Genomic DNA, 14,128 nt, shown 5'->3' on the forward strand with positions numbered 1-14,128 from the left:
GCGGATAAGAAGCGTCGAGCAGTTCCTGCTCTCAAGGTGGGTGATCGGGTATGGTTATCCACGAAGAATTTGAGGTTAAGAGTTCCCAGTATGAAGTTTGCACCTCGCTATATCGGTCCTTTCAAGATTGAACAAGTCATCAATCCTGTTGCTTACAGACTCCAGTTGCCTCCCTTCTTAAAAATACCCAGGACATTCCATGTTTCCCTGTTGAAACCGCTGATCTTGAATCGGTTTCATTCCTCACTTCCTCCAACTCCGAAAGTCCAAACTCAACGAGGCGTTGAGTATGAAGTGGCCAAGATCCTGGACTCACGTCACCGTTACGGTCAACTACAATATCTTATTGACTGGAAGGGTTATGGTCCTGAGGAACGTTCATGGACCAATGCTTCTGATGTCCATGCTCCTGCCTTGGTCCGGAGATTCCATTCCAAGTTTCCTCAAAAGCCAAAGAAGTGTCCTGGGGCCACTCCTAAAGGGGGGGGGTGCTGTCACGATCCGGGTATCTGGACGCCATTTCTTACCCATCAGATGCCTCCTAAGGCTGGCTCAGCGCTCCAGGACCGGATCCCATCTGTTATCCTGATGTGTACATTCCTGTATCCTCTCCTGTCACTCTGGGACGCTGTCACAGTAAACGCCATATTACACCTGGCATGGCGTCTCCCGCGGCCTCCGCCGCCGTCCCTGAACTTCTGCATGCAGAGTGTCTGAGTGGCGATTACGTCAGCCGCGGCCTCCGCTGTGTCCGCGTGGTTGGATGTGCATCTGTCAGCCTGGCGCCTCCTGTCTCCGGTGGCCGGCGCCGCCATTACTGTTTTCATTTCCACATGGATTACAAACCAAACTTCCCTCCAAGTGTCTGCATGGGCGCAGCCATCTTGGATTCTGTCAGCTGATCATTTCCACCAATCTGTTCTCAGTATTGATAATCTGCATAATTGCCTAGCCAATCCCTTCCTTGCTGCAGGTATAAATACACTGTGCCTGAGCAAGGAAGGCGTCAGTGCTTTGGTTGTCAAACCTAGTTCCTGTTTGTCTCTCTCCTGTGATTGTCTTCCAGGTTCCAGCTCCTGTCTCAAGACTTCCACCATAGAGACCCGCACCAGCATTCCACCTGCGGTGTAGCCTGACTCTCCAATCCATTGTGGATTCATCTGTTTCCAGCTACAACTTTACCTGCTTCCAGCTCAGCTTCCAGCAGAGTACAGCTTCCCTTAAAGGGCCGGTGTCCTTTCTACACTTTACCACTCTCCACCAGTATTATTATTTCTCCGCTCTCAAGTTCTACATTTCAGTTCATATTTCATCGCTCCCAAGTTCATTTATTATTTGACTGGTTCCAGCCAGTATCCACTCCGTGCTAACTACAGTCTGGTTCCAGCCAGTATCCACAGCAGCCGTTTTACTTTCAGCAACCCAGCTTTTCCTGGAACACCAGCTGGCACAATCCTGGGTTATCTCCATTGCTACAGTCGGGCCTGGTAAGGACTTTCCATCTAAAAGATTATAAGAACTATCTCACACTACCAGTGCCCTGTGGCTCCTGCCATCCTGTAGTACCCAGGAACTGTATTTATTCTTTGCTGACTTTTACGTTTTCTTTTACTGCTGCTGTGTTGCGGAGTTGTCATAATAAACATCATTGACTTTTATCCAAGTTGTCGTGGTCACGCCTTCGGGCAGTTATTATTCATGTTACTTACATGTCCAGGGGTCTGATACAACCTCCCAGGTTCCGGTACATCTCAGCCCCTACAACTGAGGCTGCCTCCCGTCAGCTCAGGCCCTCAGTTGTGACATGGACGCTCTGACGATAGGCCTTGCAGGTCTGAGAACCAGTGCCGTCTGGGCCACGCTGGTGCTATGAGAAGCAGATTTCCTTTTTCTTGCTTGAACTTCCGAACTACCCTGGGCAGGAGTGACACCAGAGGGAACACCTACGGCAGCCGAAACCTCCACGGCACCGCCAGCGCATCCACGAATGCTGCTTGAGGATCCCTTGTCCTTGCTCAGAAGACCGGAACCTTATGATTGTGTCGAGACGCCATCAGATCCACATCTGGAAGACCCCACCTTTCCACGAGGAGTTGAAACACATCTGGATGGAGGCCCCACTCGCTGGCAAAAGTCCGCTTCCCAATTCAGCTCTTCCGGAAAGAATATTGCCGATATTGCCGGTAGATGGCGTTCTGCCCACTGTAGAATCCATGAGGCTTCCTTCATTGCCAAACGGCTTCGAGTGCCGTCTTGATGATTTATGTAAACCACTGTGGTGGCGTTGTCCAACTGTACTTGAACAGGACGGTTCTGAATTAAATGCGGGGCCAGGTTCAACGCATTGAAGACCACCCGCAACTCCAGAATGTTGATCGAGAGTAGAGATTCCTCCTTGGTCCACCGACCCTGTAAGGAGTGCTGCTCCATCACCGCGCCCCAACCTCTTAAACTGGCATCTGTCGTCAACAGGACCGAGTTGGATATCCAGAAGGGACGGCCCCTGCACTATTGTTGGTCCTGGAGCCACCAGAGCAGCAACAGACGGACCTCCGGAGTCAATGAGATGATTTGAGACCTGATCCGGTGAGGCAGGCCATCCCATTTGGCTAGAATCAGCTTCTGGAGGGGGCGAGAATGCAATTGAGCATACTCCACCATGTCGAATGCTGACACCATAAGGCCCAGCACCTGCATTGCCGAATGTATCGACACTTGCGGACGAGAAAGGAAGCAACGAATCCTGTCCTGAAGCTTCAGGACTTTCTCCTGATACAAGAACAACCTCTGGTTGTGAGTGTCCAACAGCTCTCCCAGGTGCACCATGCTCTGAGCAGGGACCAGGGAGGATTTCTTCCAGTTGATGAGCCACCCTTGGGCTTGTAGAAACCGGACCGTCATATCCAGATGACACAGGAGAAGATCTGGGGAATTTACTAGGATTAACAAGTCGTCATCACCGCCATAACTTTGGTAAAGACTCGCGGAGCCGTTGTTAAACCAAAAGGTAACGCCCGAAACTGGTAATGGATGTTGCCAATAGCAAACCTCAGGTATTATTGATGTGACACTGCTATAGGAATATGCAGGTAAGCATCCTGTATGTCCAAGGAGACCATGTAGTCCCCAGGTTCCGAGGCCAGAACTATAGAGCGAAGGGTTTCCATACGGAACTTGGAAATCTTCACAAACCTGTTCAATGCCTTGAGTTTGAGAATGGACCGGGAGGACCCATTCGGTTTCGGGACTAGAAACAGCGGAGAATAGTACCCCCGGCAACTCTGAGCAAGAGGCACCTGTACTACGACTCCTGTATCCAGGAGGGTCTGTACCACCGAGTGTAGAGTTTTTGCCTTTGTCCGGTCCAAAGGGACGTCTGTCTGGCAAAATCGATGAGGGGGTCGGTTTTTGAAGGCAATGGCGTAACCTCGAGTGACGACTTCCCCTACCCAAGCATCTGAAGTGGTCTTCAACCATTCCTGGGTATACCCTAGAAGCTGGCCCCCCACCCTGGGATCCCTCAGGGGGAGGCCCGCCCCGTCATGCGGCAGGCTTATCGGTCTTGGCAGCTGGCTGACGGGCAGCCCAGGCTCTTTTGGGCTTCGGCTTACCAGGTTTGGAAGTGCGGGCCTGCTTGTTGTACGCCTGACCTTTTGCTTTACCTGAAGGACGAAAGGGGCAAAAGGACGTACCATTAGCCTTCGACACAGAAGGAGCGGTATTAGGTAGACAGGCAGTTTTGGCAGTAGCCAAGTCAGCCACTATCTTATTTATGTCCTCCCCAAACAGAATATCTCCCTTGAAAGGGAGTACCCCCAGGGTTTTTCTAGAGTCCGGATCCACAGACCAGGATCTCAGCCACAATATCCGGCGAGCCAGGACTGACGTAGTAGAGGCCTTGGCTGCCAGGATACCGGCATCAGAAGCCGCCTCTTAAATATATCGAGAAGCTGTGACAATATAAGACAAGCATTGTCTAGCATGATCAGCGGAGATTTCAGCTTCTAACTCCAAGGCCCATGCTTCAATAGCCTCAGCAGCCCATGAAGCTGCAATAGTGGGCCTTTGTACAGCACCCGTGAGGGTATAAATCACTTTTAGACAACCCTCCACACATTTATCCGTAGGCTCATTCAGAGACGTGACGGTAGTGACAGGTAGAGCTGAGGAAACCACCATCCTAGCCACATGTGAGTCCACAGGTGTTTCCCAATTCTTAGACAGCTCTGGCGCGAGGGGATAGCGAGCCAGCATCTTCTTTTGAGGCACAAACTTCGTACCCGGGTTTTCCCAGTGATCCAGTAGGTGATCAGAGTGAGGTAAAACCTGTTTAACCACCTTCTGATGCTTGAACCTATCTGGTTTTTTAGGAGGCACGGATGACTCGGAATCATCCGTAATCTGCAGAATTAATTTAATAGCCTCCACAAGGTCAGGAACATCCACATGTGAACTACCCTCCCCATCAGCCGTATCTGAGTCAGAACTTGTGGGGTCAGTGTAAGTGCCGTCCTCATCAGACGAGGTGTCAGTGACAGCAGTGGATTGTGAGGAGACGAGCGCTCGCTTAGAGGACCTCTTGGACTTAGGCGAGCGTTGGTCAGACTTTTTAGTAGTCAAGGACTGGTTCAACTTCTTTAATTGAGCAGATAAATCATCCACCCACGGCGGGTTAGCTGCAGGGACCACATACGTTTGTACCGGCATTGGGGGTCCCATAGGGGGTGTTAGTTTATGAACTAGCGTATGCAGAAGCGTAGAAAAAGCGGCCCACGGTGGGTCAGTATGTGCCCCCATTGCCACAGTCCCACTGGGGGGCAAGGAGCCCCCAGAACCAGAGCCCAAAGCTGCTATAATCTCATATGTGCCTGTGGCTTCAGCAACACCAGCAGTGTGTTCCGCCCCAGAACCATTACCCTCAGAAGCAGACATGATATAACTTGCAGTATGAGGTAACACAGTACATTTAACAGCAGCACAATATCCCAAACCCCTGCGTAGTGTAGTCAGCACTAGCAGAGATAAAGGAGAGATATGGTGACCAAATCACAGAGAAAAATACGTAATACAGTATATATTTGTGAAAATCCCATATTAGATAACACCTGACGCACCAAGCCCCCTCAGGTTATAGAATATAGGGATAGCAAGTTGAGTGAAAGACACGAGATGGACAACACTCAGCTATCAAATGCACACACAGAAGGTCACAGTTTGTACAATGCAGAGGTTATTTTACTGATAATAATACTGCACTGGACCAGCTTACACAGCTATATAACAGTAGATATAACAGTACACAGTAAGAACTGGATGTATATCACAGGGTAATTGTACTATAAAACCCTGACTAAATGCACTCTTTCTTAACTATCACTGACTAAAAAGGCAGGTAGAATACTTAAGTGTCATGTAAATGCACAGCGCTGACAACCAGGCGGCTTTACATAGGAGGATTTGCCCAAGCAGTCCCAGAAACAGTGAACTGAGGAATAATGGCGCCGCAGACACTGACTGGGAGTGAGGAATAGACAGATATGCAGCTCCAGAGCGGGAACATTTGCGGGAAATGGCGCTCTGGGGCTGGGGGAGGGGCTTCAGGTCTAAGCCTTATCCCCCTTGCTAGCAAAACTACAGGGTACTGTGGGCGATATTAAAATCGGTTTTGAGAGAAAACCTGACCTGCGCCCATGCCCTGGTGATCTAGTAAGATCGCCTGTATTCACAGTGTCCACCGCCAGCGTGCGCGGCCCGCCTCCCACTGACCGCACCGGATCACGATAAAGACCGGGTCCCGTGAGCGGGACCCACTTACCACCTCCCGAAGCGCGGCCACGCGATCCTGGAGAGCCCCAGCCGTGTGTGCCTAACGTGAAGTAAACCGGAGCCTCCGCTGTAGGTACCCGGCAACCAGGGCTCGGGAATGTACAGCGCCGCTGGGGAGAGCTGGAGCCGCAGCAGAGAATGTCACAAGACATTTACCACCGCTGCTGCCCTGAAGTCTTCACTTTTTCTTCAGAAAAAAAGCTTTCTTAGGGCTGCCTGGAGCAGCCCCTCTGTTAAGTGCCTGCTTACTGCAGCACCTCCTGTGCTGGGAGGCGGGGTGATATAGGAGGCGGCGCTTTGCATTCTGGGAACAGTCAAAGCTTTGAGTCTGTTGGTGCCTCGGATCAAGATCCTACTCTACACCCCATTGTCCAGACTTGCGGAGCCCAGTGTACCCCGCAGCAGAAATATCAATAGCAATGGCCTACTGTACCGTACTGCTATATATTATATACCGGTGGTCAGCAAAATTCTGCACTGTCCTCCTACTATATATACTGCGCACAACTAAAATGCACCACAGGTATGGATGGATAGTATACTTGACGACACAGAGCTAGGTAGAGCAGTGGCCTACTGTACCGTACTGCTATATATTATATACTGGTGGTCAGCAAAATTCTGCACTGTCCTCCTACTATATATACTGCGCACAAATAAAATGCACCACAGGTATGGATGGATAGTATACTTGACGACATAGAGCTAGGTAGAGCAGTGGCCTACTGTACCGTACTGCTATATATTATATACTGGTGATCAGCAAAATTCTGCACTGTCCGCCTACTATATATACTGGGCACAACTAAAATGCACCACAGGTATGGATGGATAGTATACTTGATGACACAGAGGTAGGTAGAGCAGTGGCCTACTGTACCGTACTGCTATATATTATATACTGGTGGTCAGCAAAATTCTGCACTGTCCTCGTACTATATATACTGCGCACAACTAAAATGCACCACAGGTATGGATGAATAGTATACTTGACGACACAGAGCTAGGTAGAGCAGTGGCCTACTGTACCGTACTGCTATATATTATATACTGATGGTCAGCAAAATTCTGCACTGTCCTCCAACTATATATACTGCACACAACTAAAATGCACCACAGGTATGGATGGATAGTATACTTGACAACACAGAGGTAGGTAGAGCAGTAGCCTACTGTACCGTACTGCTATATATTATATACTGGTGGTCAGCAAAATTCTGCACTGTCCTCCTACTATATATACTGCGCACAACTAAAATGCACCACAGGTATGGATGGATAGTATACTTGACGACACAGAGCTAGGTAGAGCAGTGGCCTACTGTACCGTACTGCTATATATTATATACTGGTGGTCATCAAAATTCTGCACTGTCCTCCTACTATATATACTGCGCACAACTAAAATGCAGCACAGGTATGGATGGATAGTATACTTGACGACACAGAGGTAGGTAGAGCAGTGGCCTACTGTACCGTACTGCTATATATTATATACTGGTGGTCAGCAAAATTCTGCACTGTCCTCCTACTATATATACTGCGCACAACTAAAATGCACCACAGGTATGGATGGATAGTATACTTGACGACACAGAGGTAGGTAGAGCAGTGGACTACTGTACCGTACTGCTATATATTATATACTGGTGGTCAGCAAAATTCTGCACTGTCCTCCTACTATATATACTGCGCACAACTAAAATGCACCACAGGTATGGATGGATAGTATACTTGACGACACAGAGGTAGGTAGAGCAGTGGACTACTGTACCATACTGCTATATAATACTGGTGGTCACTGGTCAGCAAAATTCTGCACTGTCCTCCTACTATATACTACAATGCAGCACAGATATGGGGGGTAATTCTGAGTTGATCGCAGCAGGAAATATTTTAGCAGTTTGGCAAAACCATGTGCACTGCAGGGGGGGGGCCAGATATAACATGTGCAGAGAGCGATAGATTTGGGTGTGGTGAGTTCAATCTGCAATCTAAATTGCAGTGTAAAAATAAAACAGCCAGTATTTACCCTGCACAGAAACAAAATAACCCACCCAAATCTAACTCTCTCTGCAAATGTTACATCTGCCTCCCATGCAGTGCACATGGTTTTGCCCAACTGCTAAAAAATCTCCTGCTGCGATCAACTTGGAATTACCCCCATGGAGCGTTTTTCAGGCAGAGAACGTAGATATTTTCAGCACACTGAGCACAGATATTTGCAAGCACACTGAGCACAGATATTTGCTGCACACTGAGCACAGATATTTGCAGCACACTGAACACAGAAACTGAGAGAACGCTGCACATCCTCTCCCTATCATCTCCAATGCACGCGCGGCTCCTTATATAGAATACGAATCTCGCGAGAATCCGACAGTGGGATGATGACATTCGGGCGCGCTCAGGTTAACCGAGCAAGGCGGGAGGATCCGAGTCTTCCTCGGAACCGTGTAAAATGGGTGAAGTTCGGGGGGGTTCGGATTCCGAGGAACCGAACCCGCTCATCACTAGTACCTAGACATAGGGAAGAAGGATTCCTTATGGTGGGGTGTCACACACCCAATATTGTTATAATGCTGTAAGCAGCATTCTATCTTTGCATAGTGCCACCAACATACTTTCAATGATTTCCTGCATGTTGGCGATAAGCTGATGGCATCACTTTTAATGGCCCTTTAAATAGTCCCACTTCTGAGGTGGTAAGGATATTTTCTGTGTACATTCTCCATTTCGTAATAATTGATCTACAGCAACTGCTATTATAGTCAGTCCATGGAAGGAATGTACTATGATTTCAAATGACAGGAGTCTTGTAGATAGGAGTGATGTTGTTTTGTCCAAAGTAGAGTACAATTATGTTGGTATCTGTAGTTAAATGCTGCACATTCTAGCTAATTGTGGCCCAGTACTTGTATTAATAAGGCCACTCCCACCTATCATTCCCTATCATATTGTTGCTGTTATTTCACAGCATGCTATGGGGGGATTCAATTGTTATTGCGCCCCGCACTCCTGTCGATATTCAACTAATCCCCATTATTGCACTGATCGCATCCATTAGTGTTGGGTTTAGCAATGTAAAGTAGCTAAAACCGATTAAACTAATGGGCGTGATCCCGCATGGGCCCGTGGCTGAAAAGAATTAAGAGCAGAGGAGGTGTGGCCAGTACAGCACGGGCGTGGTCAGTATCCTGTGGGCGTGTACACTATCATCCCCAATATCTCCCTAAATATATAAAAGTAGAAAAATTGCATCATTCTGTGAGGAAAGCAGAGATACAATTGTAACATTCATGATTTATGGCCAACCGTGTAGCCAGCTGGGAATTACCATGCTGTCATGTGGGGAAGCACATGTTACTGCAGGGAGTCCTGGGAGTGAGTACCACAGATACGGTACCACCGCTACCGCTGCCTCCGGTGATATAACCGCTTACTCTTTACTACACTCTTACCGCTATCACCGCTGACAACCGCTGTTATCCTGCATAAGTCTCCAAACCTGCTTAAGGATAAACTGTTTGGCCTAAACTCCATTTCATATTCCGCTGGTGCCTAATGTTCTACACCAATAGGACATATCACCAAAATAAAGGATGTCAGGGTTGACTTAGTGGTGTGGAAGGTCAAAAGCCATGAAATGACAATAATATGTCTTTAGCTGCACCAACCCCTCCCCCACCCATGGCACCACCGCACCAGCCCCTCCCCCATCTACGGCACCTCCGCAGCCGCCCCACCTCCCACCAGGGGCACCCCTGGACCCATCTTTATCTCCCCACACCCGCCACTCCCCCAACCACAGCACCTACTAGGTGATTTATCAGGCCCTGCGTGCGCTGTTCATGCCGTTGCAAGGGGCTACGACTCCTTAACCATCGCAGGCCCTTTGTCCGTGCAATATTTAACTACTCACACAATTATGATTGGAGGTAATACTCCTTATAATACAAATATTGCACGTCACAAGGGCGTGCAAGGGTTAAGGGGGGCGTAGCCCCTTACGACGGTGTGAGGAGCGCCTGTAGGGCGCGATGAATCACCTAGTATATATATATATATACAGTATGAATTATATGGTTTATTGAAGCTACGCCATTAGGTCTGTATCTCTCATATCGCAAATCTCTTTCGGAATATAAATCCTATATTGTGTATATTTGCTATATATTGAAGCTGGTTTGACATAATATGATATACATGTTTTCACATGTATACACATATATAAACACACCCTACCCAGATCCATAATAATACAACCAGCGCCAGCCTTACGTTTTGCTGGCAGATTGCTTTGACACAGGAGACAGGAGAGTGAGTGCTCACTCCTCTCTGTCTCCTCCAAGCTGCACGCGGCTGATCCACACGCTGCCACTGTACCGCAGCCTGCGCGCTCAGCCAATAATAACTAAGCCGCAGGCTACTACTTTACACGGTATTGGACAGCTGAGCCGTCGCTCAACTGTCCTGCACTGTTAGGCGGCTGTGATGCCGGCGCCGCATCTGTTAGGTTGTCAGGGCAACCAAAGGGGAGACGGAAGCGTCGCACAGCGCCGCAGTTCGGTAAGATCTCCGATCTGTGGTAGGGGCCCCTTTTAGGAAGGGGTACTTACCCCCAGGGCCCCCCTTAATCCAGCTCTGCTTGCATGGCAACATAGGGGGTCATTCAGATCTGATCGCTGCTGTGCGTTTTCGCACAGCGGGCGATCAGGTATTAACTGCGCATGCGTATGCACCGCAATGCTCACGCACGTCGGCCATCAACAACGGGCATCGTTGATTAGCAACGGGATGGTGTGAAAAATGCAATCGCACAGGCACAAGGTTATTGATATGAGGAAGCCATTTGTGGGTGGTAACTGACCGCTGTCAAAGTCAGAAAAATGTTTCTATACACATTGCCATATTTGCACCTCACCCTGGTACGCGCTGCGCATGCGTGCGCTTTCCCGTGAAGGCGCATACCCGCTACTGTGTGCACTCGCTCGCACTCGGTATGCGTATTTACGGTAAAGAGTATGTAGTCGTAGCGTGCGACTCATTCGTTACACATTTTTATAAATAATGTATTTTATAGATCATGGTCCCTTTGATAGATTCTGAAAGTTTGGTTAATATAGAATGTCCCTGAACGGAGGGATCCCTCTTTGTATTGTGCGAAGGGTCTAACAGGAGTCATACAGTGGTGTTTGGTACCCATCGGAAGAGTATTTAAATAGCAATATTCCGGTGTTGGTTTGGAGCGGATTAATCGCTCGTGCGAATAGTTATGGACATAAGAAGTTATGTCCATTTATTATTATTTGTTCTTACTTAGTCATGCACCTGAACAGTGGAGACAGGTATCAGTGGGTCTCAAATGGCTCTTTGACCTCAGAGATCCCCCAAACAATAGTTTGCATGTTGGGAGGGCCTCATAACTTTACATGCATAAGGTAAGCACCGGAATAGTAATTGAAGATCAATTGTACTCCAAATCAGTATCTTTCCCGCAGACGGAGTACAATAGTCTTTAATTACACTGAGCTTTGAGACTCAATGAGGAGGACCAACACCTGTGTTTTCGAATGGATTAGGGTTTGTATCCAGGAGAATGAGGGCTGAGATGTCATTGTCTCAACTGAAAGTGGACATCATGAATATAGAACAAAACCCAAACAGGATTCTGTTTTGTATTCGTCAAACAATAGCTCTCCAGAAGACAGGAATGTGTTGGTCATCACCCATTGTGTTGCATAACAAAGGCCACTGATACAACACAGCCCACCTGTATGAATCAACCTATGACCTTTGTTATAATGCGAAGCCGAATTCCTGCGTCCAATGGACAATGAGATTGTAGGGACCATTGGATTGCATTGTGTGAGTAGCATAAAAGACGGGCCTGTGGCATCCAGCTGGCACTTCTCATCAAACGGTTCTCATTGCTGATAATCGGGAAGCTGGCTGTCCAGAAGCGCTTGCGATCGTTACCCTTGTGCGTAAGTTTCTCTCCGTAATCATATTGTCTTACTGTGAGCCAATCTCTCTCTCTCTCTCCGTCTCTCTCTCTCTCTCTCTCTCCCTTCTCTTTCTCTCGTATCTCCCATTGACTAGTATTGTATTGTATTAGATCAGCATAGTATTGTATTGTATTTCTTGTATAGTTATTTGGTTAGGAAGTCTCTGTTATATTGTAGTGTATCATTTGTACTGTGATTCTTTTTGCAAGTATAATAGTTATAATACAGATAATAGGCTTTGGACCCTAAACCAGTATCTGTGTATTTCCTATAGTTTTAAGTGTTCACTTGAGCGTCGGTGACGCTCAAGCAGCTTTGTAGTTAGTCAGGTTACACAAGGTTGCACTTACACCCTGTATTCACATTAAGGCATTCTATGTATTTCATTAATAATAGATTTAGACATAAAGGTATAGCGTTGTGAGCGTCTGCGCCGCTGGTGATCTCCTCGTGGTCTCGAGCGTCCGCTACGCCATAGCGAATCATTACTCTAGTCATCACCAATAACGTGCTGTCCTGTGATCACTGGGCCGTGAGCGAACGTGACGCTTGAGCGTCTCGCCTACGGCTAAGCGATCGTTACGCAACTAGCGTACCCTTACGGTACTTCTTAAGTAAACAGCGTACTGTGTTCTTAGACTTCATTAAGGGTTGTTTATACGACAAAGGAATTTAACATTGTCAATTGGGGGCCGTCCAGTCCTTCACATATCTGCACTAGGTAGATCAGCAGACATTATCCCTCAGCAAAGGGCGGGAGGTTGTCTCGCAGTGCTGACGGGATAAGCGTCTGCTTTGCTTAGATAAAGAGTGCTGACGGAATCCGGGAACCGGAGGTAAGAACAAAACGCTTGTGTTTTTTTTAAAACTGTTTATTTTTCTTCTGTCTTGCGTATATACGCACGCATACATATATATATCTGCATTTCTTTTCCATCTGTGTATTTCATTTTTCGTATATCACTATCCTGTTTGCCAGTTTTATAGTTGAAAGAAAAGTGCTAAAAGAGACTTGCTGTTATTTCATAGTTTAAGAATAGAGGTAATAGTTAAAAGTGTAAGACAAACACACAGGTTTGCCTGGGAGATAAGGCAAAGCCAGTGGGGTACGCGGTAGATGATCAGGGATCGTTTACATTGATAAAAGTATATTGTGTTACGGTGGATCTTTGTTTTGCGTACACGTGTCTCTAACAAAGACTAGCGTACGCAATCCAAAGGCCGACGCACGCAGCGTTCATTACGCAACGTAGCGTCCGGTTACGCCCACGTAGCTCAAGTCACGATAAGCGATAATTAGCGCAAAGCGGTAGATAACGCGACGCGGTAAATAACGCAAGTCTATTTTTGGAAATCTGAAATTTAGTTTAACAGATCCTGCTCCTAATTGGTAACACAGCTGGGCTAAAGAAAATTTCTGCGCAGAAATAGATATAGAAACGAAAGTGTACATGTGTTGAGTGAGTGTGTTTTTATTACATAAGTTTATATAACTTAGAGGTTGAACCAAAAAGAAATCGGGTAGGACATACGTGTAAGTGACATATACGGTGGCTAAGGAGGCATCCTTGGTTAAATAAAATATGAGCATTAGAGTATAGCGGACCAGTATACAAGACCAGGAGGTCAGACCAGGAGGTCGTACAGAACAAGACCAGGAGGTCATAAGGAGACAAAGAAGGTCCGCTATAAAGGTACAAGAAGCACAACCCCGGGGGTTGGTGCTAAAACCCATATAGGCCATTGGAAGCTCTGGCTGAAGGAATTCGCAGCCGCAATTTTCGATTCCATTGATCTCTCAGTACATAACAGGTAGTGCTTATGTACTGAACGATTGTACCGCACGTAATTGTGTGCAGTAGTTAGTAATCTGACCTAATACCATTAGAGTAAAGTGGTCACAAACGCTATTTGTACATTCTGACGTGATTTGTGTAATTTTTTATTTTTAAAGGGAAGTTCGCTGGTCACTCAGGAACTATCTAACAACCCCACCTTTACTGGAAAGAGTAAGTGTCCTGCGGGTAACCCTCATATGTTCCAGTAAACAGAAGGTTTTTTGGTAGGGCCCTGTATCGAGTACGCCAGCACCATATCGGTGTGATCAGGTCGTATTGGTCGAGGTGGGCGAGTGAGTGGGGTACTCGGTAAACCGCCACCGCCGGCCTATTTTGAATAATTTGGTTTGCTGTAAGGGTTCGCTGAAGACCGTGATATAAAGATCAAAGGAGTAGTAAGCAACACCTGCAGATTATGGGGGCCAGTTGTTCAGGTAGGGGGCGATCAACCTCGGT

The sequence above is a fragment of the Pseudophryne corroboree genome, chromosome 9 (genome assembly GCF_028390025.1).
Source record: "Pseudophryne corroboree isolate aPseCor3 chromosome 9, aPseCor3.hap2, whole genome shotgun sequence".
Classification (NCBI taxonomy): Eukaryota; Metazoa; Chordata; class Amphibia; order Anura; family Myobatrachidae; genus Pseudophryne; species Pseudophryne corroboree.